This window comes from Xenopus laevis, chromosome 2S (genome assembly GCF_017654675.1).
Source record: "Xenopus laevis strain J_2021 chromosome 2S, Xenopus_laevis_v10.1, whole genome shotgun sequence".
Taxonomy (NCBI): Eukaryota; Metazoa; Chordata; class Amphibia; order Anura; family Pipidae; genus Xenopus; species Xenopus laevis.
The window spans coordinates 112992267-113018028 of NC_054374.1; the positions used below are offsets into that span (position 1 = coordinate 112992267).

The 25762-nt window shown below is 41.7% G+C and overlaps 1 pseudogene; it reads right to left on the bottom strand.

The window, feature by feature from the left end:
* Window positions 1–971: 971 nt before the first annotated feature.
* LOC108708979 overlaps window positions 972–25762 on the bottom strand; it is a 31929-nt pseudogene continuing 7138 nt past the window's right edge.

Below are 25762 nucleotides of genomic sequence, written 5' to 3' on the forward strand. Positions count from 1 at the left end.
AGATTTTTAGCAGTTTAGGAGCATTATACATTTTGAAAAATTTGTAATATTTTTCCCCTCTAAAAGTTGATTTTTTCCCCCCCTTTAAACCTTGACCAGAAAAACTTGAGGCTTGATAAACAGCCCCCCAATGTACAAGCTATTGACTTTTTATAATGTGCCTTTGTTTTGCATCAGGCCTTTTATTATAGGGGGACTGGTGATTTCAGTCTTATATATCAGAAGACCCCAAGCCTCGTACTGTAAAATCGGTGGGTTAGTTTAGAATGAGCAGATTTGATTCCACTCCCTGGCATGAGCTGTTTTCTACTAAGCTCCACAGAACAGGAATGAAATCATATATGGAAAATGACTCTCTTGTGGGGCCATAGAAAACATTGCTTGTTTGGAATCTATAGATTTATTTTAAGCATTATGTTCCCAATCAGAAACGAGTCTATTTCATAAGTATATACTATTTTAAACTGTGTATGCAAATTCCAACATAGTGGGCATATTTATTAAGCTGTTAAAATAAAAACATATAATACACCACACATTAGCATGATTTACGGTGTTAAAAAACGGTATAATATTTTTGCGTGTTTTTTCTCACTAGAAGCAATTAAAACAATGGCGTCAAATCTAATGTTCGCATGGCATAACATGACACACCCCGTCGCCATTTATTTTTTTCGGTGAATTTCATTTTAAACAACATAATAAATGTGCCCCTTAGATCGGAGATTCTGTTCTGTTCTGCCATTTTGACACCTTGAATGTTAATGTATTAAAGGAAAACTATACCCCCGAACAAAAATATTATTGCATAAAATTTATCATGTGTAAAACCCTGTTCCATGTAAATAAACAATTTATTCTTTTTTAGTAGTATGTGCCATTGGGTAATCATAAATAGAAAACTGCCATTTAAAAAAAATAAATAAATAAGGGCCGCCCCCTGGCATCGTAGGATTCACGGTGAACACAAACAAACCATACATGTTAGGTCACATGAGCCAACCCATGAGGCTGCTGGGATCTCGTTTCTTTTGAAATTCCATTATCTAATGTTTTTGTACCATGAAACATAACATGCTATCATGAAATGGTGCAAATTAACGTTGAAGCAAGATGTGATTTCAGTGCTTCTGGAACGGATCCAACAGTCTGTAGTGTGAATGAAGTGTGAAGCAGATAAGTCGCACCTTCAATATTATCAGAATGATCAATGCTTTCTGCCCAAATTCACCTTTATAGCACAATCCTCTTTCGATGAACCCACTCCTAATGCATCAGGTTTGAAAAATAGTTTAATTTACATATATATTTCTGTTTGAATATACTGTTCAGGCCTTGGCACTGCCTTTTTTTGTGGCATCAATACAATTCAGTACCATTCTCCGTACGGCACAGGTTGAGCTTTTTGCACTGCACAGAAAATCCTCCCGAGACTACAGGAGAGAAAAAATACTTTGCATTTATCCGTTGAGGAACACTGAAAGTTAAAATGAAGAACACAGTCGGTAGGTACAGTAATTCAATCTGTCTTTTCAAAGTCACAGAAATGTTTTGCTTCATGTCACTGCATCCAGGCGAGCTGCTCTGTGTCCGTCTATAGCTGGAGCTGATCACTTTAGTTCCAGTACGGCGCATACAAATCTTCCCAAGGTGCGTGAAGTCATATTTGTCTAGTTGAATTTGAAGCTGAAAGATCCTCCGGAGCCGAATGGATTGAATCCTTGCCACTGGTTCCAGCCGTGATGGAAATGAGGCCTCCCTGTGCCTTGTTGGCTTTCAGGGTCAAGAGGATCTTCACCGTCATCAAATCGACCCCTCTTTTCTACAGGAACAGACAATGTAAATATAGAAAGGCATGAAAATAATGAGGATTGGGAAGGTGTAACTAAAATACATGTATTCATTTAAATCCATAGAATACCAAACACCATGACCGACTGCAAATAGAAAAAAGAAATCTTCCATTGATGAAGACTAAGAACAAAACGGAACTAATGGAAGAATTAACAAGTGCAAATGTTCAAGGCATGGATTTGCGGCAAATTTCGGATTTCGCAGACGGCAAATGTTTTCAAGAAACTGCTGCGACAAAAAAAATTGACGCTCGTCAGAATTGTCGCACGTCAAAATTATTCGGATGCCCATTAACTTTAATGCATTTGGACCAAAGAACCGCGCACAGAAAGATTGTCGCTTGTGTCAAAACTGTTGTGCGTCAAAATAATTTTGAAGCCCATTGATTTCAATGTGTTTCGCGAATTTTTTCGCCGTTTTGCTAATTTTTGCGGAGTTTCGCTGATTTCTTGGTAAAGTGAACTGGGACATATTCGCTCATTACTACATGCCAGCGTTAACATAATACAAGAACTTGCAGGAGTAAAAGTAGGAACCCACAGTTGATGCAAAGGGCCCAACTTGCTCTTACAAACAGACAATGTACTTTATTCTCACTGTTTCTTGCTGTTGAAGTCACCGCCTCCCACTGAGCATAATTTGCTTTACACTTTGCTCTGTCGGGGGCTGCAATTATAATGAATGAGAGCTTTTTTGGATTGGGCTGTATGACTATACAATATGAAACCTGAACCATGCAGCTGTGCTCAGTGGTCAGTAGTAGAGCAGGTTTCCTTTATGGAGACAAAACATGTTTATTAGACATTAAGGGGGTTATTTACTAAACTCCGAATGCAAAAATCAAAAATGTATTAAACCGAGGATGGAAAAGTCAGAATCTGAAAATCTGGCATCTCAAAACTGTCGAGGTTGCATATAAGTCAATGGGAGAAGTCCCAAAGATTTTCTGTTGTGCGCTGGATTTTTGGCAATACCCCGAAGTTTTCAGGCGAAATTCTGAGTTTTCGGGTGTAAAATCAGAAAAAATCGTGAAAATCTGATTTTTTTATGATTTTTTTCCCGCAAATTTTTTTCCCTGAAAGTGTATTAATAAATAAGCCCAAAAAACCTGTGCAGATTTGGTCTGAGTTTTTTTCAGAAAATATTGAGATAAATTCGGACTCTGATAAAAAACCTCCTAAGTGTAGCAATTCAGGAGTCATAACCTGCTCTGCAGATAAACTGGCAGGAGAAATCTCCATCGAATCATTTTTTCAGCTGCGCATCAGCCTTTACAGTGCCAGGAAAGATACCATGCTTGCTATATTATAAAGACTTTTTTATCAAAGTCAAATTTATCTCATTATTTTCCGAAAACTACTCCACTGACCAAAACTGACCCAATCCGCACTACATTTTCCTGAAAATTTCCTGTGTGGGAAAAACCCTGAAACATTTGTGGAAAGATTTCGGATTGTACACATTTTTCGCATTTTCCTCATGAAAACTTGGATTTTTGCCCGAAAACCACAAAATCTTTGGATTTTTGCATGAAACCCAGTGCCGATCAAGATATAGTCAGGACTTCTCCCATTGACTTATATGCAACCCCGCATAACTTTCGCTTGCGCTTCCGGGAGGTGAGAAGGAAGTGCATGTGGCGGGTCTGGGATGGCGTGGCCCATCAGGTTTTTTCCCAGTGTCCCGTCGGCCCAGTCCGACCCTGGTTAGTGTAGTTTCCCTGCTCAATTCAACAGATGTATAGAGAAAACTATACAGGCTAGCTTACAATTGCAACCTGTAGGCAATTTCTCTTAATTATTATATATTAATTTATATGGTTCTGTAATTTGACATTTTCCTTCAACTTTTTTTTTTTTAATCCACACAAAACCTAAAACTGACACTTTCCCACTGGAGCCTATAGAAAAATAAAAGCAAAATTGCTTCTGTCCTTGAATACTAACCTATTGCCCCCTCCCATGCTAGTGGGAAGAGAGGAGGAAATGTGGGGTGCACAGTGCTGCAGTCGGATACATTCAGGGAATTGGGGCTGATTTTAAATCATCACAGGTTAAAGCTGCAAATCATTGGGGCACTGGCACAGAACATGACAGCAAATTCAGGGGTTGGCCTTTCAGTTGCACCCAATATTGTCTTTCAAGTGATCACTTGGACCTTGCAGGACAATATCAGGCAGTTATTGTTTGATCATGTCATGTGACCAATGGTTGTTAATTTGCTTTCTACAAGAATAGTGTAATAGTGAAGCAATAAAATAACCTGGATCAGTTAAGACTTCCTTGGCAGATGCAATGTCAATAAATTTCTTTTCTGCTTTCTTTTTTTCTCCTTCGTCTTGGAAGTTATCCAGGTGCCACTGTTGTGCCAGCTTTCTGTAGGCTTTTATTATTTCTTGCTTCTTGGCATTCCTGTGTATCACAGAAAGATAACATGAATTACTTTGCATTTTAGCAGTGTGTTCTCTAGAATATGTACATATAAATAAAGTAAAGGTGAATGGATCAGCAGGCAATCTGGAATATAACTATGTCTGGTGCCAGCGTGGGGTCTTCTCCAGTCACAAGTTTCCCTACAGACTGGCAGTGCATTTAAAAGGGTTGTTCACCTTCAAATACTTTTTTCACTTCAGTTGGTTTTAGATTGTTCGCCAGAAATAAAGAGTTTTCCAAATTACTGTTTTTCAATATTGAAATGTAAAATTTTATTTTTCACCTTCTAAAGCAGCTCTGGGAAGAGGGGGGGGGGTCGCTGACTCTTTAACTGATCTAAATTGATACATTAAGGGCAGGCCCGGATTTGCGTGAAGGCCGCATAGGCCCGGGCCTAGGGCGGCAAAAAAATAGGGGCGGCATGCCGCCCAGCCGCACTATGGGGACGCGTGCGTCCCCATTCAATTTCAGCAGCTGCGCCGGCGTTTTTTTCGCCGGCGCGCTGGGAAGGGGAGGTGAGGTGGGCGCTAGGGGCCTAGGGGCGCCCCACATTGAAATCCGGCGCTGATTAAGGGGCCCATTTACTTAGCTCGAGTGAAGGAATAGAATAAAAAAACTTCAAATTTCGAATGTTTTTTTTTTTGGCTACTTCGACCATCGGATTGGCTACTTCGACCTTCGACTAAGACTTTGAATCGAACGATTCAAACTAAAAATCGTTAGACTATTCGATAGTCGAAGTACTGTCTCTTTAAAAAAAACTTCGACCCCCTAGTTCGCCACCTAAAACCTACCGAGGTGCCATGTAACAATTTTTAGGTCGAAGAAAAATCGTTCGATCGATGGATTAAAATCCTTCGAATCGAACGATTCAAAGGATTTAATCGTTGTCGAAGTCGATATTCGAAGTCGAAGGATTTACATTCGACAGTCGAATATCGAGGGTTAATAAACCCTCGATATTCGACTCTAGGCAAATCTGCCCCTTAGTGGATACATTTCTTATCTTTGTCCATGCTGAGCAGAATCCCTGGGTTTCATTACAGGCAGCTGTTAGAATTTTAAAATACTTAAAATATATAATTGAAAGTGGACATAAAGAATGTTTAAAATTTACCCTTGCCATGTAGGCAAATAAAATGTTGGCACCTCATTTATTGGCATCTTTATTGGAGTTGCCTATTTGTTTAACAAGCAAGTCGTTTTCTATTAACTGCACATCAAACAGGGATTGGTTAGAATGCGTCAGGTACAGCCTGGGAGTGTACTAATGGCTGCTACTAGCAAAGTGTCCAGGGAAGTTTTTAGTAAAGCAGTATAAGGTGAACGTTTAAAGGCACATTGCTCCTATTTTAGAACTGTATAATGCAATGTTTGAATTTCCTTATTTCAGATTTTATCTCTGTTCTTACAACAAACAGAAAGGCATTACAGTGCAGGCGTATCATTATGTGGCCCAATTATGTTATGTAATGGCTAATTTATAGAAATAGTGTGTATAATACAATAAAAAGGAGTGTACTTCTTAACTCCAAGAATTTTGTAGTAATCCCGTTTTTGCGATTGCTTCAAGAGCTTCTGTGCTTTATCCAGGCCTTCTCGTATCTGTTTGTCATTTTCATTGTTCTGCTGAGCAGTTTCATAATCTCGAATAGCTGTCCAGAACAAAACACTGTGTTATTAACAGGGTAGTAACAATATTGTGGCATATAAATGACCAATCCATTCATAAATTAGTGTCAGGCTTTGTTTTTTTAACCTAGCTGGAAACATTAACTGCTTGATCAGTCAGATTTATCAAGGGAACAACTGCTAAATGTGCTTAACGCAGGTCTGAACATCATCTGATCTTGGCCTTAAACCCAGTTGTTATTGTGGAAACAGAACAAAATGGCTACAATATTGGCTCCCACACAGGGCATGGTTGCATTAGGCATTGTGACATGCAAACTGAATATGTCTAATCAGATGGAAATACAGTGAACTTTTAATTTCCACATTGATCTTTTTCAGAGATAAAAATGGGTGTCTGGCTGTTCCAGATGCAAATCAGTTGGACATTGGGGAGGCTAATCAGACAGTGACAACAGATTCACCCAGTTTCCACATGAACAGAGAGATGAATGGAGAAAATTTTCTCTGATTGACCAGCAGAAATAACTCTGCCTAGTGAACGAGACCTTCCCAAGTATAAGACGTGTGCAAATATGCAAAGGATGAATATTGTAGGGCAGCATCATTGGAAACCGGGGAAACTTCTGGGATTCCACAATAACAGCAAGAAAACTTGAAGTATTATCGGATTGTCACTGGCTTCAACATATTAAGGGGCAGATTTATTAAGGGTCGAATTGAAAATCTGACTTCAAATTTTGAATTTTTTTATGGTCAAAACTGTCAAATTCGACTAGGGAGTTATCCAAACTCGAGTCGAGTCAAGATTTATCATAGTCTGGCCCATTAAGAATTCAAATTTGAGTATTCGCCACCTAAAACCTGCCGAATTGCTGTTTAAGTCAATGGGAGAGGGATCAATGTTTGCAGCCTTCCTGACATTCGATTGATCGTGATTGATCAAATTCGGTTCAAATTCGATTTGAGTTTTACGGGTTGTTTAAATTCGTCCGAATTGGAAAAATTCAATTTTATTAATACATTTCGATTAGCCGAATTTCGAATTTATGGGAGTTTCTGAGAGTTTTAAAAAACGTTCATGAATTAGAAATTGGACCCTTGATAAATGTGCTTCCCCGTGCTAAGAGTAAGCCTTTAATGCCAGAAAGGAACAAGGGAACATGAAGGCCTCAGAGACGTCTGCTTGAGATCTCATATACAAGCAGCCCCTTTCCACCCTGTCACTGACTTCTATTCTAGGTGCAGGACGATTTCAGATGATTTCCAAGCAGATGTTCTCTCTCAGCAAGTGTTACATTTGTCTTTTGTGCCGTTTCCCAGCTAGACAGCAGGAGGTGCCAACCAATTTATATTACTTAGACACTTGACAGGGGAGTGCAAATCTGTCCTGACGTCTGACATGAATTCATGAATCGGAAACATTACTTTCCATTAATAAGAATACAATAAAAAGGTCTCAACTAATCTAAGTTCCACCAAGTTCACAGATTTTTTTTTTCTTTAAAGTGGAACAACATAATAAACACACATCAGTGTCAACATTGCTGGGAGACATGGAGCCGCCAGCTATAAGTGGGTTCTTTTCAGCGCCCCATTAATGAGAAAATCACATATATATGGCAGACAGTTATCTGGCACTTATTCTAAACACTTTTACATGTTGCTGACAATTTATTTACCCACTGAGTAATCAGTAGCTATGTCCTGCAGGAGGGATCAAAATAGTCTACATTTTGTATTATTATCATGTAACTTGCCTTGTATTGATTAACTTATCTCTACAGGTCTTTATTTAACTATGGTGGGATGTACAGAATACTGCACCTACATTAGTAAACTGGGATACCAGGAAAAAAACCTGATTGGCCCAGACTCGCCTGAAACATCTGCACTCTCAAAGTTACAACAAAGACTACAAGGAATGTGATGGGGAAGGAGGGGGTTGCTTCGATTGTGAAGGACCTCAAGACCTGAGGTGGTAGCCTTCTTCTTCTGACTCTTTCCAGCTTTCAAATTGGGGTCACTGACCCATCTAAAAAAACAAATGTTCTGCAAGGCTACAAATGTATTGTTATTGCTACTTTTTAAATCTCTTTTACTCTTCTCTCCACTCAGACCTTTTCTATTCATATTCCAGTCAAATCTATGCATGGTTGCTAGGGTAATTTGGACACTAGCAACCAGATTGCTGAAACTGCAAATTTAAGAGCCGCTGTAAAAAACTATAAAACTTGATAACCAATTGCAATTTGTCTCAGAATATCACTCCCTACATAATATTGAAATTAAGAAACAAATTTTATTTAAGAGCTCAGACTGACATTTCGGCCCAATCCAAGTCCTTTCTCAAAGTGCTAACAAAACAGTGAACATGCCTTAAATCTACTTTTTGGCGGGAAACCGTAGAATGGACACGGACGTGTAATCATTGTTCTAATTAATAGACCACAGTTTTATGTATTACTGTAAATACATAAAACTGACAAATATAAAAAATGTTAAATATACTCCATATACAAACAATTCATGATTACATATAAAGTTCAAACAAGACACAAAATAGCAATATAAATCTATCAATCCTGAAAACACTAGAGAACTCAAGCGGGATGTATCCTGTGTTGTTACATAGTGGCCTATATCAAAATGGAGTGTCCACAAACCAATAGAAATATATATATATATATATATATATATATATATATATATATTTCGCCGAATAACAGCACTCCAAGGAAGTAAATAACGCCAAGAAAGATTAGGAATATGCCAGGTTTATTAGTTCCAACGTTTCGGCTCCAACATGCCGAAACGTTGGAACTAATAAACCTGGCATATTCCTAATCTTTCTTGGCGTTATTTACTTCCTTGGAGTGCTGTTATTCGGCAAAATACTTATTATCTATACTCAACTGGCACCCAGGCTTTGACCCTCTCATGGAGTGCGTTCCAATATCGTTTTTTCTATATATATATATATATATATATATATATATATATATATATATATATATATATATATATATATATATATATATCCTCACTAGGGCAGCACCCTGCTGACGTCGTGTTACCTGGGTGCAAGGTAAGAAATGCGAATACTTCAAGAAAGACCAGCAACACCAGGATTTCTGTGTATCAAAGCAAAAGTGTATTCAAATAATGCATGAATAGCCGACGTGACGTTTCGGTCCACGCAGGGACCTTCCTCATGGCATGCCATGAGGAAGGTCCCTGCGTGGACCGAAACGTCACGTCGGCTATTCATGCATTATTTGAATACACTTTTGCTTTGATACACAGAAATCCTGGTGTTGCTGGTCTTTCTTCTTGAAGTATATATATATATATATATATATATATATATATATATATATAATTTTAGCAGGCGGAAGGCAGTTCGGGGAGATTGTCGCCATGAAGAAGAGGCGATTAGTCGCCAGGCGACTTAATCTCCCCGAATCTGCCCGTGTGCCCCTGCCCTAATGCTATGTGTAATAGCTACCAGTCACTAAATAAATACTATTCAATGTGTTCTTCCTCGTTTACTACAGATCCAGTATCAAATGTCCCCTTCGCCTTCTTCAGTTTATCTCTTAATTTATCCCTTAGTATTCCTCGGGTGCATGGTAAATCAATTCGACATTTCCAAAAAAGACCAGCAAGACCAGTAACACACTTGTCTTGCTGGTCTTTTTTGGAAAAAGAAATGTGTCAGCTTAGGAATTGCATATACTGTATATTATACATAACACGAGTTAAAGCTGAAGAAGGAAAAAAAAAAACGCTGGCAGCCAAATAAAGATCTATTTTGCTCAAATCGGATTTGGCATTACGCACACAAATCCCCAAGAGTAAGCCAGTCACAATTTTGCTAACGAGAATCAATCAGCTTAAAATTCAAATGTCAATAAGACATCTTTCAAATTACCATATTTAGCAGGCTATAAGGTTTAACCTTTTCCTAGAACAGTAATGATCAGGTCTCTGGTGGCACACCTAACTTGTTACAGGCAACTTTCAAAGCACATCATATTAAAATATACATAGAAACCATGGACTATAATTCACTCTGGCTTGTCTGAGTGGCACATTCATTTATTTACAGGGCTCATTTATTAAGGCAGTGCAGAGATAAAAATCTGTATTAATGTCATCTTTGCAGCTGCTCCAACTTATTTTTCTTAGCATCTTGGCTGATCATGCCTGGCAGTTTCTGGTCATGAGAAAAAGAGAGCACTCCGCACTTAGGGCAAGTCCCTGCACCCTTGCTAAAGCTCAGGCACAACGATATTGAGAATATGCCCATCACACTAGCCAACAGTTTCTTTTGCAAACATGATGGCCGACCCCTCTACAATACAGGGTATGAGGCAAATCCGTACTTTTGCCGAGTTGATTTTATCATGAGGCTCATTTATTCCTGGGCAGTAATCCATGGCAACCAATCAGATGATTGCTTTCAGTGTTCACCCTGCAGCTTTCTGTAAAAAATCTACTCACCGATTGGTTGCTATGAGTTACTACCCAGGAGCAAATCTGCCAAGTGTTTATTATTCAGCCCCTCTAATATTGCTAAACACCCCAACCTGCAACACCATAAGCTTGTCAATATTTGTTTTCTTAAACATTGACTGTTTCTAAAGAATTTTTTTTTAACACGGCTGACATTTATAATGCAACCGATAATATAATTCAGGATTTGTCTCTAGAGAACGCTTGTATTTACATGATGCTATATCTGTCAGTTGATGTATTGATCTTTGAACAAAGTGAATTTAATGCAAGTATTGAATGCAAGCTATTTTTATTTTAAAGGAAAGTTCATGTCCATCACAGTTGGCTATCCTCAGACAATGTCTCACTGAATTGAGTACAGTGAAACCTGTGGAAGAAGAAATCGAACAGACACACAAGGCACGTGCATTTAGTATATATAAGAAACCCTATATAGGAATGGGATCTGCTACCCAGAATACTCGAGACCTAGGGTTTTCCGGATAAGGGATCTTTCCATAATTTGGATCTTCATATTACTAGAAAATAATGTACAGTAAATGTTAAATAAACCCAATAGACTGGTTTTGCTTCCAATAAAGATGAATTATATCTCAGTTGAGATCAAGTACAAGATACTGTTTTAATATTACAGAGAAAAGGGAAATCAGTTTTTAAAATGTGGATTATTTGGATAAAATGGAGCCTGTGAGAGACTTTCTGTAATTTGGAGGTTTCGTAGTATTGTAATCCGATAACGCCCAGCCGTTAGTGGGCATATCGCGTTAAGATCTGCTCGTTTGGCGACCTTGCCATGGCCATCTTAAATGAAGTCTTTGGTAAAGGGGTGTCTTGTAAAGCATTTACTTGGGGTCACAAAGACTTTGTTGCTTCATATAGCCACCGCAAGAAAGTCACCCATAATAAACAGCAACAACTTCCTAAGAGAAGCATTTTATATGCATAATGAGACACTCATTAGAGAATACAGATAGAAATGTTGAGTGCCAAATTCACTTTGCTGCCAACAAGATTACATTATTATTATCTGCTGTAGGTTACAAGACAAGCAAATGTTTCAGTTTCCTATGTTGTGAGCTGCATGTCTGCCTAACAGTAAAGGCACAGAAAACAATTCCATGCATTTTGTCAACATCAGATTTGACAAGTTATCGCTGGTCAAGCAGCTCATTTACAGCAGATGGAGTTAAGGTGATGCTGAAAATTACAAAATTTTCTGAAAAGATTAGTCATGATTGCCACGTTTAGCCACTTGCTATTTAGATATACTCACTATTTTCTGCCCAATATCAAATAAAATATAAAATAGTAACTATTTATTTCAATGTGAAGATTTTTCACGAAACATAAAGCTGCTCACGTTTCAATTAAAGATTTATTATATTGTCTCTTAAATATCAATGAAACTTACCTTAGAATAACAATGGCAGCTCCACTCCTGGACAAGTGCTGAATAATATGGGACATTTGGCTCTGTTTTTAAAATGCCTTCATATTTAGGGAGAGCATCCTCATAACTGCATGTAAAGCAAAACATTACTTCAAATTCTCGTTTAACTTCGTACTTAAAGGGATCTGGTCATGATTTTTATGATGTCGTTTTTATTTCTAAATTACACTGTTTACACTGCAAATAATTCACTCTACAATATAACATTTTATTCTTGAACCAGCAAGTATATTTTTTTAGTTGTAATATAGTGTGTAGGCAGCCATCTCAGGTCATTTTGCCTGGTCATGTGCTTTCAGAAAAAGCCAGCAATTTAGGATGGAACTGCTTTCTGGCAGGCTGTTGTTTCTCCTACTCAATGTAACTGAATGTGTCGCAGTGGGACCTGGATTTTACTATTGAGTGCTGTTCTTAGATCTACCAGGCAACTGTTATCTTTTGTTAGGGAGCTGTTATCTGGTTACCTTCCCATTGTTCTGTTGTTAGGCTGCTGGGGGAGGGGGAGAGGTGATATCACTCCACTTTACAGCAGTAAAGAGTGACTGAAGTTTATCAGAGCACAAGTCACATGACTGGAGGAAACTGGGAAACTGACAATATGTCTAGCCTCATGTAAGATTTCATATAAAAAAAAAGCTGTTTGCTATTGGAAATGGATTTTAGTGCAGAATTCTGCTGGCGCAGCACTAATAACGGATGCGTTTTGAAAAAAATAATATTTTCCCATGCCAGAATCCCTTTAACTTCATCTTATAATCATAGTGTCATGAGGCAGTTCTACTTTTCCCAGCTCCACAGTGGTAATGTACAACGTGGAGACGATTTTTGGACTGTTCATCCTAACTACAGCAGCAATTGAAGCAGGGAATTACAACTAATAAGACCCAAGGGAATGTGAGAATGAGCATAAACTTGAAATTATACCGCTCCAACCTTGCCGCAGAGTCAAGTCCCCTCTGTATTATGTCAGTGCTGTTTGTATAGGAGTGCAGGTCTCAATAATGTTATGAGATTCAAGATCAGAAAAATACAGACTGTACTTCCAATAAAAAATATTTTTTCACTGCCTGACGCATTTCGGACTCACTATTCATCATGAGTACTAACAATTAAGAGTTGCTGCACAGTAACAAGCATTGTAGGTCAGATGCATTTTAAATGGTTACTTGGGGGAAAAAGAAAATATTACTAGGACAGGTGAAGATTTTGAAATATAAAAAAAAAACAAATAAACCCACTACACTGGTGATTGCCACTGAAAAAAAAATGATCCTCTGTTCTTCTCAAGAACAATGGGCAATTTTTTTACATTTTATTGTTCTTTTGTTACTCAAACAACAGAGCATTGTCTTGCTGATTACATTATGTAAATGATAAAGAATGTATGCTAAATATAATCAAGTTAACTTCTTCATAGAACATTAAAAGAAAATTTCTTACCGTCCTTCATGGATGAGTTCCTCGGCTGCTTGAATCTGCTTGTTAAGTTTCTTTACTTGCTTATAATGTGAAAAACAATCTTTGTGATCTGGATCCAGCTTCAGGCACTCCCGGATTTCACTATTAGAATGAATATACAGCCATAAGTTTGTTATTCACTGCAAAAATTGCCAGTGCGAGGCATGGCCTTCTCCTATAGAGTCCATTTTAAGCAAATAAATGGTAATGAATATATATATATATATATATATATATATATATATATATATATATATATATATATATATATATATATATATATATATATATATTATTTTTATTTTTTTTCTTTAATAATAAAACTGCATGAATCCATATGGGAGGCAAAACAGTCCTATTTTGGTGTATTTAATGTTTAAATGTTAATTTAGTAGGATTTATGGTATGGTGATCCAAATTATGGAAATAACCCTTATACGGAAAATGCCAAATCCCAAGTATTCCTGATAATAGATTATAGAATATTTTATTATAAAATACAGGTATGGGATCTATTTAAAAATCTATATTTGCCTGAGGGGGTGTAGCAGATCTCTATTTGCTTCCTTCTCCTACCAAATACAACTTTGTGTTGAATTCAATACTTTAAGGGGCAGAATATGTCCTTTTTTTTGTGCTAAACATGAGATTCAAACAAATGACAAGTATATGCTTTTGTTATTTTTTGAGCTAAAAAGAGAAACTGAAGAAACTCCATGTTTGGTCTTGTAAGGTAGAAAATGATATTACCAGTATACAGTCCCTTCCCTTCTTCCTATGTTTTGTCTATTTTGTTAGCATCAGATTATCTACCTCCTAAGGAAAAACCCATGGAGTAGTTTTCGACTTCCTATTTGGCTTATTTAGCTTAAAAAACTAAAAAATATAGACGTTTCATGGTTAAAACAATAGGCAAACAATATCTCCTGCACAAGCCCTAGCTATTATACTCATGTTGAATAAGTGAGTATACTGCTACTTTAAAGATCACCTGTTCTCAGCCCTGGGAAGTTTTGTGTATTATAGCTGCATCTGGACACTACCTGGTCTCCAGGTATGAAAAACTGTACAGTCCCTGATGGAAGCACAAACAGGCAGGCTTTAACCCAGAATAATTACTGGTGTCAAATCTGATGTACAAAGTAAAAAAGTGTAGAGAGGTCATAATTTCAATCGTACACATCGAAGAAAAGACAACCAGTCTAGCAAAGGCAGAACTTCCAACCCTCCTGGATTTTATGGGAGGCAACCAAATTTATATCTACTAGACATGTCAGGGCTGTTCCAGAGCTATAGGCAAATATCTCCTGGAATTTATCAAGTATTTACGCTCAAATATTGTAACCCACGGAAATCTTTCAGCAACTAACTCAGATTATACCCTTAATGGGACTACACTAGGCAAAGCCATTATGGAAAAGGACCTTGGAGTCCTTGTAGATGATAAACTTGCCTGTAGCAAGCAATGACAGTCAGCAGCATCAAGGGCAAATAAGGTATTGAGCTGTATTAAAAGGGGAATAGATTCACGGGAGGAGGGGGTCATTCTTCCACTGTATAGAGCACTGGTAAGGCCCCATCTAGAATATGCCGTACAGTTTTGGTCCCCATCTCTCAAACAGGACATTATTGTATTAGAGAGGGTCCAGAGAAGGGCAACTAAGCTGGTAAAAGGTATGGAAAATCTTAGCTATGAGGAAAGACTGGCCAAATTGGGGATGTTCACGCTGGAGAAGAGGAGTTTAAAGAGTGATATGATAACTATGTATAAATATATAAGGGGATCATATAATAATCTCTCTAATGCTTTATTTACCAGTAGGTCTTTCCAGCTGACACAAGGTCACCCATTAAGATTAGAAGAAAAGAGGTTCCACATAAATAGTCGGAAGGGTTTTTTTACAGTGAGAGCCGTGAAGATGTGGAATTCTCTCCCTAAATCAGTGGTACAGGCTGATACATTAGATAGCTTTAAGAAGGGGTTTGATGGCTTTTTAGCAAATGAGAGAATACAGGGTTATGGGAGATAGCTCATAATATAAGTTGATCCAGGGACTAGTCTGATTGCCATTTTGGAGTCAGGAAAGAATTATTTTCTCCCTCTGAGGCAAATTGGAGAGACTTCAGATGGGTTTTTTTGCCTTCCTCTGGATCAACTGCCAGTTAAAAAAGTTAAAAGGTTGAACTTGATAGACGTGTGTCTTTTTTCAACCTAACTTACTATGTTACTATGTCAGATAGGTCAACTGCAGAAAAAACTCTGGTTTACCAATCTGAGAAACAGTAGAACAGTAATTTACCCACAAATATTGTGTCAGATGCAAAATATTCTTACCTAAGGGACATCTCGTGATCCCCCAGCTGGTAGTAGATGTTGCTCACTTTGTAGAAAGCATTAGAGTTATCGCTCTTTAGTTTGGAGGCAGCTTTGAGATCAGTGATGGCTTTCCCAGGTTCACCTTAGCTGATGTAGCATTCAGCCCGCACCTCCCGAATCTCTGCATCCCATATGCACGTCTTAATCACGTTTAATCACTGGATTAAAAAAGGAAAAACAGTAATTTTAAAGTAATCATTTTCATTATACATTGGTATTAACCCATTTAATGCCAGCGCACAGAAGAAAATTATTACTTTAAAATGTAGCATTTCCTCTTTTAATCTACCTTTCAAACACTTGTTCTGCACAGTTCAGTTGCTTTTATATAGTTCACCAGAAATTGTTTTAGACTTTTTTCAATGGTTTTCCATTTTTTATCATATTTCCAAACATTAAAGGGGAACTCTGGCTTCCAAACCAAAATTTGATAAAGAGGCCCACATAACACAGAAACCCCTAATATATTAATTGCAGTTACCGGTTTCTTCAAAAAGTATGAATAAACGCCATTTTCTATGCTGAAATCCAGCTGTTTAACAGTTCTTCTCTTTCTGCATCATTTGAAATCCTGTCAGGGAAGGAGGGACTAAATACTAATGTTACAAATTGTAACAACTTCTCCACAGCTTACAGACAGCATGCAGGAACTACATAACCCACAATGCATTACACTGTGATGTTCTGTTCCTTATTGAAATCACATGTGCAAGGAATTGTGGGGTATGGAGGATGCAGGTAAGGACAGATGGCTGCTGATACAAAGTAACAATAGTCAGCCAGCTCAGCAAAGTAGTCAGACAGATCAGCAGGAGAGCAGGGGTCTAAGCTTAGGGAACTGTTCCAAACCAATAAAAAAATCATGAAAAGTTTGCATATTTTTTAATTGATGTATATTGCAAAGTTGCTTGAAATTATGTTTACTTTTCAAAAAAACTTAAGTTATGTTTTTGTGGAGTTCCCCTTTCAGTTTAAATTTTAATGTTTTTGTCTCTGGTTTCAGTCTTCCAGCTCAGTGATCCAGGTGCAGACTCTGAACTGTTACAATTTGTTAAGTAACACACGTGGAGATTCGGGAGATTTAGTCTTCGGGCGACTACCCAAACTGCCCTCCCACCGTCTAGAATCTAAATTGCTGGTGGAATGGCATTTGGAGGGCTTCACTTTCTGAAGTCGCCCAAAGTTGCCTCACGAGGAAACTTCAGGCAACTTAGGAAAACTAAGCTCTCCGAGTGCCATCCCGCTGGAAAGAAATTCTGGGAGATTAGTCGCCTGAAGAAGACCACATGTCTCTGCCCTTAACGTTGTAAAAGTCTCCTCCAGCAAGACAGCTCTGTCAATCTGTTGGCTTTTGTTACTTTGTTTCAAAAGCCAGATTCACCTGGGCAGAGAATAGAAAAGGAAAGACAAATTCTGATTTCAGTAGAATATACAAACAACTTACAAAACATAGAAAATGTGTAATGAATGTATAGTGCACAGAACTTAGAACTGTGTTTTCTATTATTAGGAAAAAAATGTTTTTTAGGTTGACACGTCCTTTGTGATTTTACACTCTCTTTTAACACCAATATAAAGCAAATTTCATTTTTACATTTGAAGTTTAAATCTGTTGGCCCGAAAAATAAACTAGTATTTGCCAACAAATGTACTGTTTAAAATGAGAAATATATTCACACTTATAGAGAAAACATGTATTTCACCTGTTTATCTTCCTAATAACAAAACTTGTTGTACTACCTATAACTAAACTGCAGCCTATTTCAACTGCAGCAGACACACAATTTTTACCAGTGCAGGGTAACAGTAAAATAGATTTACAATTTTACACACACACACCTCTCTTTTATCCTCCCTTAAGGTAATCTCAAAAGTGTTCAAAAAAAATTTGTTTACCTCCAACACAAAATTTAGAAATGCTTCAGCAGTAGCATAATCTTTTTCTCGTAGGCTGCAACCCCTTGTGACCGCATGCTTTGGATTTCAGTGGATTTCAGGAGCTGATCATTAGCTTCTTTCTCTTCTTGCCCACTGGGATTGGACTTCAGCTATGTAGGAAGAAATAATTTGATAAATGTTACAGCACAGTGTATAGCAATGCAGGCAAAGCAAGTATTCTTGATTGTTAAGGTCCAGATCACAATCACAGAACACTAGGGCTAATTAAACACAATAGATTTGGGGTGTTTTGCCTGCTGCTATCATCTGTAAAAATGCTCAACAATGCTCCATGACAACTCAGAAGGCACCAACAATTATGCATCATAGACTTATAAGGGGGTTATAAGGGGTTTTCAGAAAATTCAGAATACAAAGGTTGTGGATAGTGATGAGCGAAAAAATTTGCCTATGGTGAATTTGCGGCGAATTTGCGCGTTTCGCCATAGGCGAATTTTTTCACGAAACTGCAATAGAAATTCGCCGCGCGTCGAGTTCGTCGCGCGCGCCGAGTTCGCCGCGCGACAAACGGACAAGCAGCCAATCACATTTGAGCCTTCCCACTGTCTATATAAGGAGGTGTAGAGGCGGCCATTACTCAGTGCGTTTTTGGTAGGTTAGAGAGAGCAGGTTTGAGAGAGAGATTGGTGTTCGATTTAGCTAGTGGAGTTAGTTTAGAGAGCTTTTTTTTTTCTGAGTCAGTGCAAGTGGAGGTTGTGGATTTCAGTTTACTGTTTTCCCTCTTCTGCTTGCCTGCTCACCCCACAATAGCCCTTTTTAGGGCTAACTATCTGTGATTGTCTGTGTGTGTATCCCTTGTGGGTACACTTGTGCTGAGGGGATTTAGTTGAGGGTTTTTATTGTTTTCTCCTTTCCTTCCCCGAAGTATCCACACCCCCCCTTATTTTATTTTTTTTAAGTTTAGTTTGCCCAATATGACGGGCCGTGGGAGGGGGGGAGGGGTCTGGGTGGTGGGATAGGGAGGGGAGGCAGAGGAAGAGGAAGAGGCCGTGGTGCTGGCTGTGGGCATCCAACCCCACAACAGCCTAGCCCACGTACTATGCCCAGTCCGGGCACTGTAAAGCAGCAACAGCTGCTGCCAACGCAGCAGCCGCAGCAGCAGCAGCTTCTGCCACAGCAGCAGGTGGCTGTGGGTTGCAGCAGCGGGGCAACTGGTCCACGCAGGACTGTGCCCGATTTTTTTGCCGCTGCTTCGCGACCCATACGCTCGCAGCAGGCAGAGGCGGTGGTAGACTGGCTGACCCAGGCTACCTCGTCTGCAGCGGGCACCAGTGAGCAGCAGGAAGTGGCATCACCTGCTAGCTCAGGACTGGGGGACACTCCATCCCTCCTATTTGATCCTGAGGTGGACTTGGGCCCAGACACCCAGGATCTTTTTGATGATCAGGCAGGAATGGGGGGGGCATTCATGTCTGATGAGGAGGAGGAGGTGGTCATGGCACAGCCCACATCACCAGTAGGGGATATTGGGCAGGGTCCCCTAATGGCAGGGCAGCAGGCTGCTGGTGTGGGGTCAGACACCAGCATGCTTGATGTGGGACTTGATGCCATGTATGAGGCAGGGTCTGGGTGAGGATGATGACAGGGACGGACCCTGGGAGCTGGCTCAGGAGGATAACAGCAGCAGTTCAGGGAGGGAACTGTGTGTTGTTGATGATGAGGAGGATGAAGAGCCGGCTCTACCAACCTCTGTTAGGGGGGGCAGGCAACAGGGCAGCACTGCACCTCGGTCCAAAGCCTCTGGGCATATGGGTGGGGACCATCCCCAGCCCTCCACAGCAGGCAAGGCAGTGGCCCGCACTTCAGCAGTTGGGGCATTTTTTACGTGCCAGGCAGAGGACCAGACGGTAGCAGTGTTCCAGCTCTGCCGGCAGAAGGTTCGAAGGGGGCAGGCAGGGTCACATATGGGAACATCGGCTTTAAGTTCCCATATGAAACGTCATCACAGGATGACGTGGGAGCAGCACCAAAGTGGCAGGGCACCAGGGGGCAGTGGTGCTTCCCGTCCTCCTCCTTCCATTCCTCAGGGAAGAGGTGCTAGCTCCCCAGACCCTGCCGCAAGGGAAGAGGATTCTGAGGCTCACAGTCGGAGGCGGCCACTGTGTAGCTCAGCCTCTTCTGCAGCCTCCTCAATGCGGCCCCTGTCACGCCAGGTTTCCCTCCCTCAGTTCCTCGGCCGGAAGACGCCTCTCTCCCCCAGCCACCCCCAAGTGCAGAGGCTCAATGGCTGCCTGGCAAAACTTCTGGCAGTGCAGCTGCTGCCCTATCAGTTAGTTGAAGCAGCCCCCTTTCAACAGCTGATGGCTTGCGCTGCCCCTAACTGGCGGATCCCCAGCCGCCATTATTTTGCCAGGAAGGCCGTCCCTGCTCTCCACCAGCAGGTGGTGGAGAATGTGTCCCTGTCGCTGGATCATGCTGTAGGTGGCAGAGTGCACTGCACCACTGACACGTGGACCAGCAGGCATGGGCAGGGGAGGTACATTTCTTACACTGCGCACTGGGTCACCCTGATGAGTGCTGGGGAGGGTGCAAGCAGGGGCGCTCCCCTCCTGCTACAGGTGCCTCCCCGTGGGGTTCAGGGCAAACCCCACATGCCCACTTCCTCCTCCTCCTCCTCTGCGGCTATGGATGAGCCACCCCTGAAGCGTACCCGTAGTTACGCTTCAGTGCAGCACAAGTGATGTCAGGCTGTGCTGCAACTCCTCTCCCTGGACGAGAGGAGTCATACTGCACCTGAGCTCATGGCCGCCTTCCAGACTCAGGTGCAGAGGTGGTTCACTCCCCGCAAGCTCCAAGCAGGGAACATTGTTTGCGACAATGGTCGCAACCTGCTGGCCGCCATCCGCCTAGGCCACCTGACCCACGTGCCTTGCTTTGCACATGTCCTCAACCTTGTGGTACAGCGCTTCCTCAAGAGCTACCAAGGGTTGGGTGACATGCTTGAGAAGGTACTTAGGGTATGTGGCCATTTTCGCAGGTCCCCCATGCAGCGGCAGCATAATCTGCCACCCGACCGGCTCATCTGTGACCTGCCGACGCGCTGGAATTCGACCCTGCACATGGTGGAGCGCCTCGTGGAGCAGCGCTGGGCAGTCAGCAATTACCTGCTGGAGCATAGTGCCAGGGGTACTCAGGGGGCAGATTTAGGCTACTTTAGCGCAGAGCAATGGCAGCAGATGAGGCAGCTCTGCCGAGTACTTGCCCCCTTTGAGCAGGCCACACGCTTTGTTAGCAGGGACAATGCGTGTGTCAGCGATGTCATACCCCTGGTGTTCCTCCTCAAGCGCACGTTGGATGGCCTGCTAGAGGAGGGTGACGTGCCTGAGGAGGAGGAGGAGAGTAGGCCCCGTAGGCAGGCAGATGGGGCTGGGAGGCAGGATGTGGAGGAGATGGTGCCCGCTGAGGAGGATGAGGGAGAGGAGGACTGGGTGCCTGCACAGCATGGGGAGCAGGGCACGCGCCACCCAACCACCCCAGCTATTGTCCGCGGCTGGGAGGGTATAGAGCAGGGGCAGGTCGAGCCAGATGACCTGCTGCATCTGGAGGGCAGTCAAGAAGAGGTTGGTCGGGGGCACCTCTTTTACATGGCTGCCCATATGCAGACTTGCCTCCGGAGCGATCCCCGGGTCTGTTCCATCAAAGACCGGGATGATTATTGGGTGGCCACTTTGCTTGACCCACGGTACAAGGAAAAGTTGGGGGAGTTCCTTGTACCCAGCCAGAGAGAGAGGAGGGTGGGTCAATTGAGGAGGGCTCTGTGCTCAAAACTAGTGGAGGCCTTCCCCCAGCCTGACACATCTCAGGCCTCCACTACTCCACACACCCAGCAGAGACGGGTTGCTAGCAGCAGCAGCAGCAAAGGCGGAGATCTCATGGGTGTGTGGAAGAGCTTTTTCGAGCCTCAACGGGCAGCAGCAGGCCCGGTTAATACCCAAAGCCACCACCACCAGCGGGTGGAGCATATGGTGGCTGACTACATGGGGTCAGTCAGTGTGCAGGACGCCATTCGCCCTGATGATGACCCCATGCAGTTTTGGGTATTGAGGCTCGACCAGTGGCCAGAACTGGCACAGTACGCTCTGGAGGTGCTGGCTTGCCCCCCTGCCAGTGTCCTGTCAGAGCGTGTCTTCAGTGCCGCAGGTGGGGTGGTCACTGAGAAGCGGACACGGCTATCCACTGGCAGCGTGGATATGCTGTCATTTATAAAAATGAATGAGGCCTGGATAGGCGGGGATATCCAAGTGCCCATAGCAGACAGCAGAGACTAGCCTCATCTCCTCCTCCTCTTCCTCCTCCTAGCCTCCTCTCTCCATTGCTGCCTATACTCTCCTCCTCCGTAGTACTGCCTATCCCATCTGTCTGCACCTGCTGCCCTTGCTGCTACCCTTGCTGCTGCTGCAGCCTACTACTAGCCTTAGTAGAACTGCTGCTGTGCTGCATTGTCGGCAAATTTTTTATCTGGTGGGGGTCTATCATCATGGCTCCTACTGCTACTGCAGATACTACTGCTGCATTGTCGGCAAATTTTTAATCTGGTGGGGGTCTATCATCAAGGCTCCTACTGCTACTGCAGATACTACTGCTGCATTGTCGGCAAATTTTTAATCTGGTGGGAGTCTATCATCAAGGCTCCTACTGCTACTGCAGATACTACTGCTGCATTGTCGGCAAATGTTATATCTGGTGGGGGTCTATCATCATGGCTCCTACTGCTACTGCAGATACTACTGCTGCATTGTCGGCAAATGTTTAATCTTGTGGGGGTCTATCATCAAGGCTCCTACTGCTACTGCAGATACTACTGCTGCATTGTCGGCAAATTTTTAATCTGGTGGGAGTCTATCATCAAGGCTCCTACTGCTACTGCAGATACTACTGCTGCATTGTCGGCAAATGTTATATCTGGTGGGGGTCTATCATCATGGCTCCTACTGCTACTGCAGATACTACTGCTGCATTGTCGGCAAATGTTTAATCTTGTGGGGGTCTATCATCAAGGCTCCTACTGCTACTGCAGATACTACTGCTGCATTGTCGGCAAATTTTTAATCTGGTGGGAGTCTATCATCAAGGCTCCTACTGCTACTGCAGATACTACTGCTGCATTGTCGGCACATTTTTAATCTGGTGGGGGTCTATCATCAAGGCTCCTATGACTACTGCAGATACTACTGCTGCATTGTCGGTAAATGTTATATCTGGTGGGGGTCTATCATCATGGCTCCTACTGCTACTGCAGATACTACTGCTGCATTGTCGGCAAATGTTATATCTGGTGGGAGTCTATCATCAAGGCTCCTACTGCTACTGCAGATACTACTGCTGCATTGTCAGTAAATGTTATATCTGGTGGGGGTCTATCATCATGGCTCCTACTGCTACTGCAGATACTACTGCTGCATTGTCGGCAAATGTTATATCTGGTGGGAGTCTATCATCAAGGCTCCTACTGCTACTGCAGATACTACTGCTGCATTGTCGGTAAATGTTATATCTGGTGGGGGTCTATCATCATGGCTCCTACTGCTACTGAAGATACTACTGCTGCATTGTCGGCAAATTTTTCAGTTTTTGAGGTCTAACATGGCTTACAAAGAATTTTGTTTCTAATATTGCCTTAGTTGGCTAATTTCTTATGGTTGAGGCCTAATATGGCTATATCTTTATCAAACGTGTTGTGTTTGAGGCCTGCCTCATGTCAATACTGCAGGTCCTAATACAGTAAAATTCATTACTACTGCTGTTGCTACCACTGCCTCATCCTTTATGAAAAGTGTTGTGTTTCAGGCCTGCCTCATGTCAATACTGCAGATCCTAATACAGTAAAATTCAATGCTACTGCTGTTGCTACCACTGCCTCATCCTTTATAAAATGTGTTGTGTTTCAGGCAAATGTCATTGTCATCTGGTTGAGGCCTACCTCTTCTAATTTTCATTCTAATAATGTGTTCATTCCAATGCTACCACATAGTTGGCAAATGCCTTCTGGTTGAGGCCTACCTATACCGTCATGCGATTTAAAATATTGAGTATTATTCCAGTACTGCTGCTGCTGCTGCTACTACTACTACTACTATTGCCACATGCTTGGCAAATGTCATTATCTTTTGGTTGAAGCCTACCTTTTCTAATTTTAATTCTAATAATGTTGTTTCTATGTAAGGAGATGACCTGGTGGTCTAGTGGGGGGACAGCAGGGATTCCCACCATGATCCCTGTGCACCTCCTCTTCTGCCGTCCGGTCTTTTAGTGTGAGTGCGCACCCACTTCCGGGTTCTTAAAGGCGCATGCAATGGCGCGAAATTCAAAAGTTTAAAAGGCCAGCTCGGCCTTCTGCAAGCTGCCCGTGATAGGATTTTTTCCTGGTGCCTTTTGAGCTTTAAGCGTCTGAATCTGTTCGTCTTTGATCTTCTGTTGTGACCCTGCCTGTTCCTGACTACTCTGATATCCGAAATACACCCTAAACTGTATCTCGACTACTCCTTCTGCCTAATCCACTTCTGACTGATTACCCGGTGTTGACCTTTGCCTGCTAGACTTCTCCGATATCCACCTGCCTCGACCCAGCCTGTCTGACCACGAACTTGCTTCAGCCTATTTGTACTGTGACCTTCGGCCTAACAGACTCTTTCAACAGTCATGCCCCTTTGCTTGCCAGAACTCCTCACCTTGCTCCTCTCATAAAGTCCAGGTGGCATCTGAGTAGCTGAGGGCTACTCCCGAAGCCAAAGGTGGTCACATTAACTGATGAAGCCGAGCCGAGACCAGGGAGCTTGGCATCTGTTCTGGTTTAGGGTGCTGACCGTGAAATTCTAATAGTGTCACATAGCTAGCAAATGTCATCTGGTTGGGGTCTGCCAAGGCTCCTAATAACAATGTTGTTTCTAATGCTGCCTGATAGTTGGAAAATTTATTTTGGTTGAGGCCTACCTATATCGTCATCTAATTTTTATTCTAATAATGTGTTCATTCCAATACTGCTACATAGTTGATATAAATGTATTCTGGTTGAGGCCTACCTCCTAACTTTCTAATAATGTTACTTCTAATAGTGATGCATGGTTCTCAAATATAGTGACAATGATAATAAAATTAACAGAAAATCATAATGTATTAGAGTTACAGTACTAGTCATTAGCCAATTTGGCGCTTGCGCGTCAAGTACGGCGCTTGCGCGTCAAGTACGGCGCTTACGCGTCAAGTTCCTGTGCGTGCGCGCGTCACGTGGTGCGCGCGTCACGTGGTGCGCGCGTCACGTGGTGCGCGCGTCAACATGGGCGTTGCCAATATATAAATACCCTATAGATGGTATAGATGGTACTTTTTGGTTTAATAGCAATATAGACTGAGAGACAGAGTAGTAGTAGATACCATGACCAGTCGACCAGAGCTAATGTAAAAAATTACAGATTTTTTTATAAGAAACTGGCAAAATGTGACACTTTCTTTGAAAAAGAGCCTCTAACAATGTATATGGGCAGGACGTGTGTGTAGCAGTTACTGAGAGAAACATCACTGTCAAATGTTCTTCCCATTGACTCTAAAGCAAAACATGCCATACTGTATGCCGTATTCGTTTATCACAGTGTAGCTTGAAATTGGGTAAAAGTTTTAATGGGAGCATCAAAGATACATCTGGTCTGGGAGGCAAAACAGGCCCTGGGCCCCTGGCATTCAAAGTAATGAGAGTCCCAAACAGGCCCATCAGCCAACTAAATAATGACTTTCTATGGCACCTGATAGCAGCCCCTCTGGTACTTGTCAGAAGCTACAGATTGTCAGTCCAGGCCTGTCCAAAGCAGAAAAAAGGTGACACAAACAAAGCCATAGGAACAGATTTAGAAAGGGGGTTAGTGGCTACTGTTAGTGACAGTTCACTAGACTTGCCTTCAGCTCTGACCTGCATAGTGCATTAAACATCCTCATTCTTCAGTTACTTACATTATCATTTTTAAGTGGAATATCATCTAAGTACTAAATGCTGCCGTCTTTTCCGTTTTTCACGCTGATAGGCTGCAAAAGTGTTTAAATTTTTTTCTGTAACTGATTTCCACCATACATTTTATAACATATGGGACC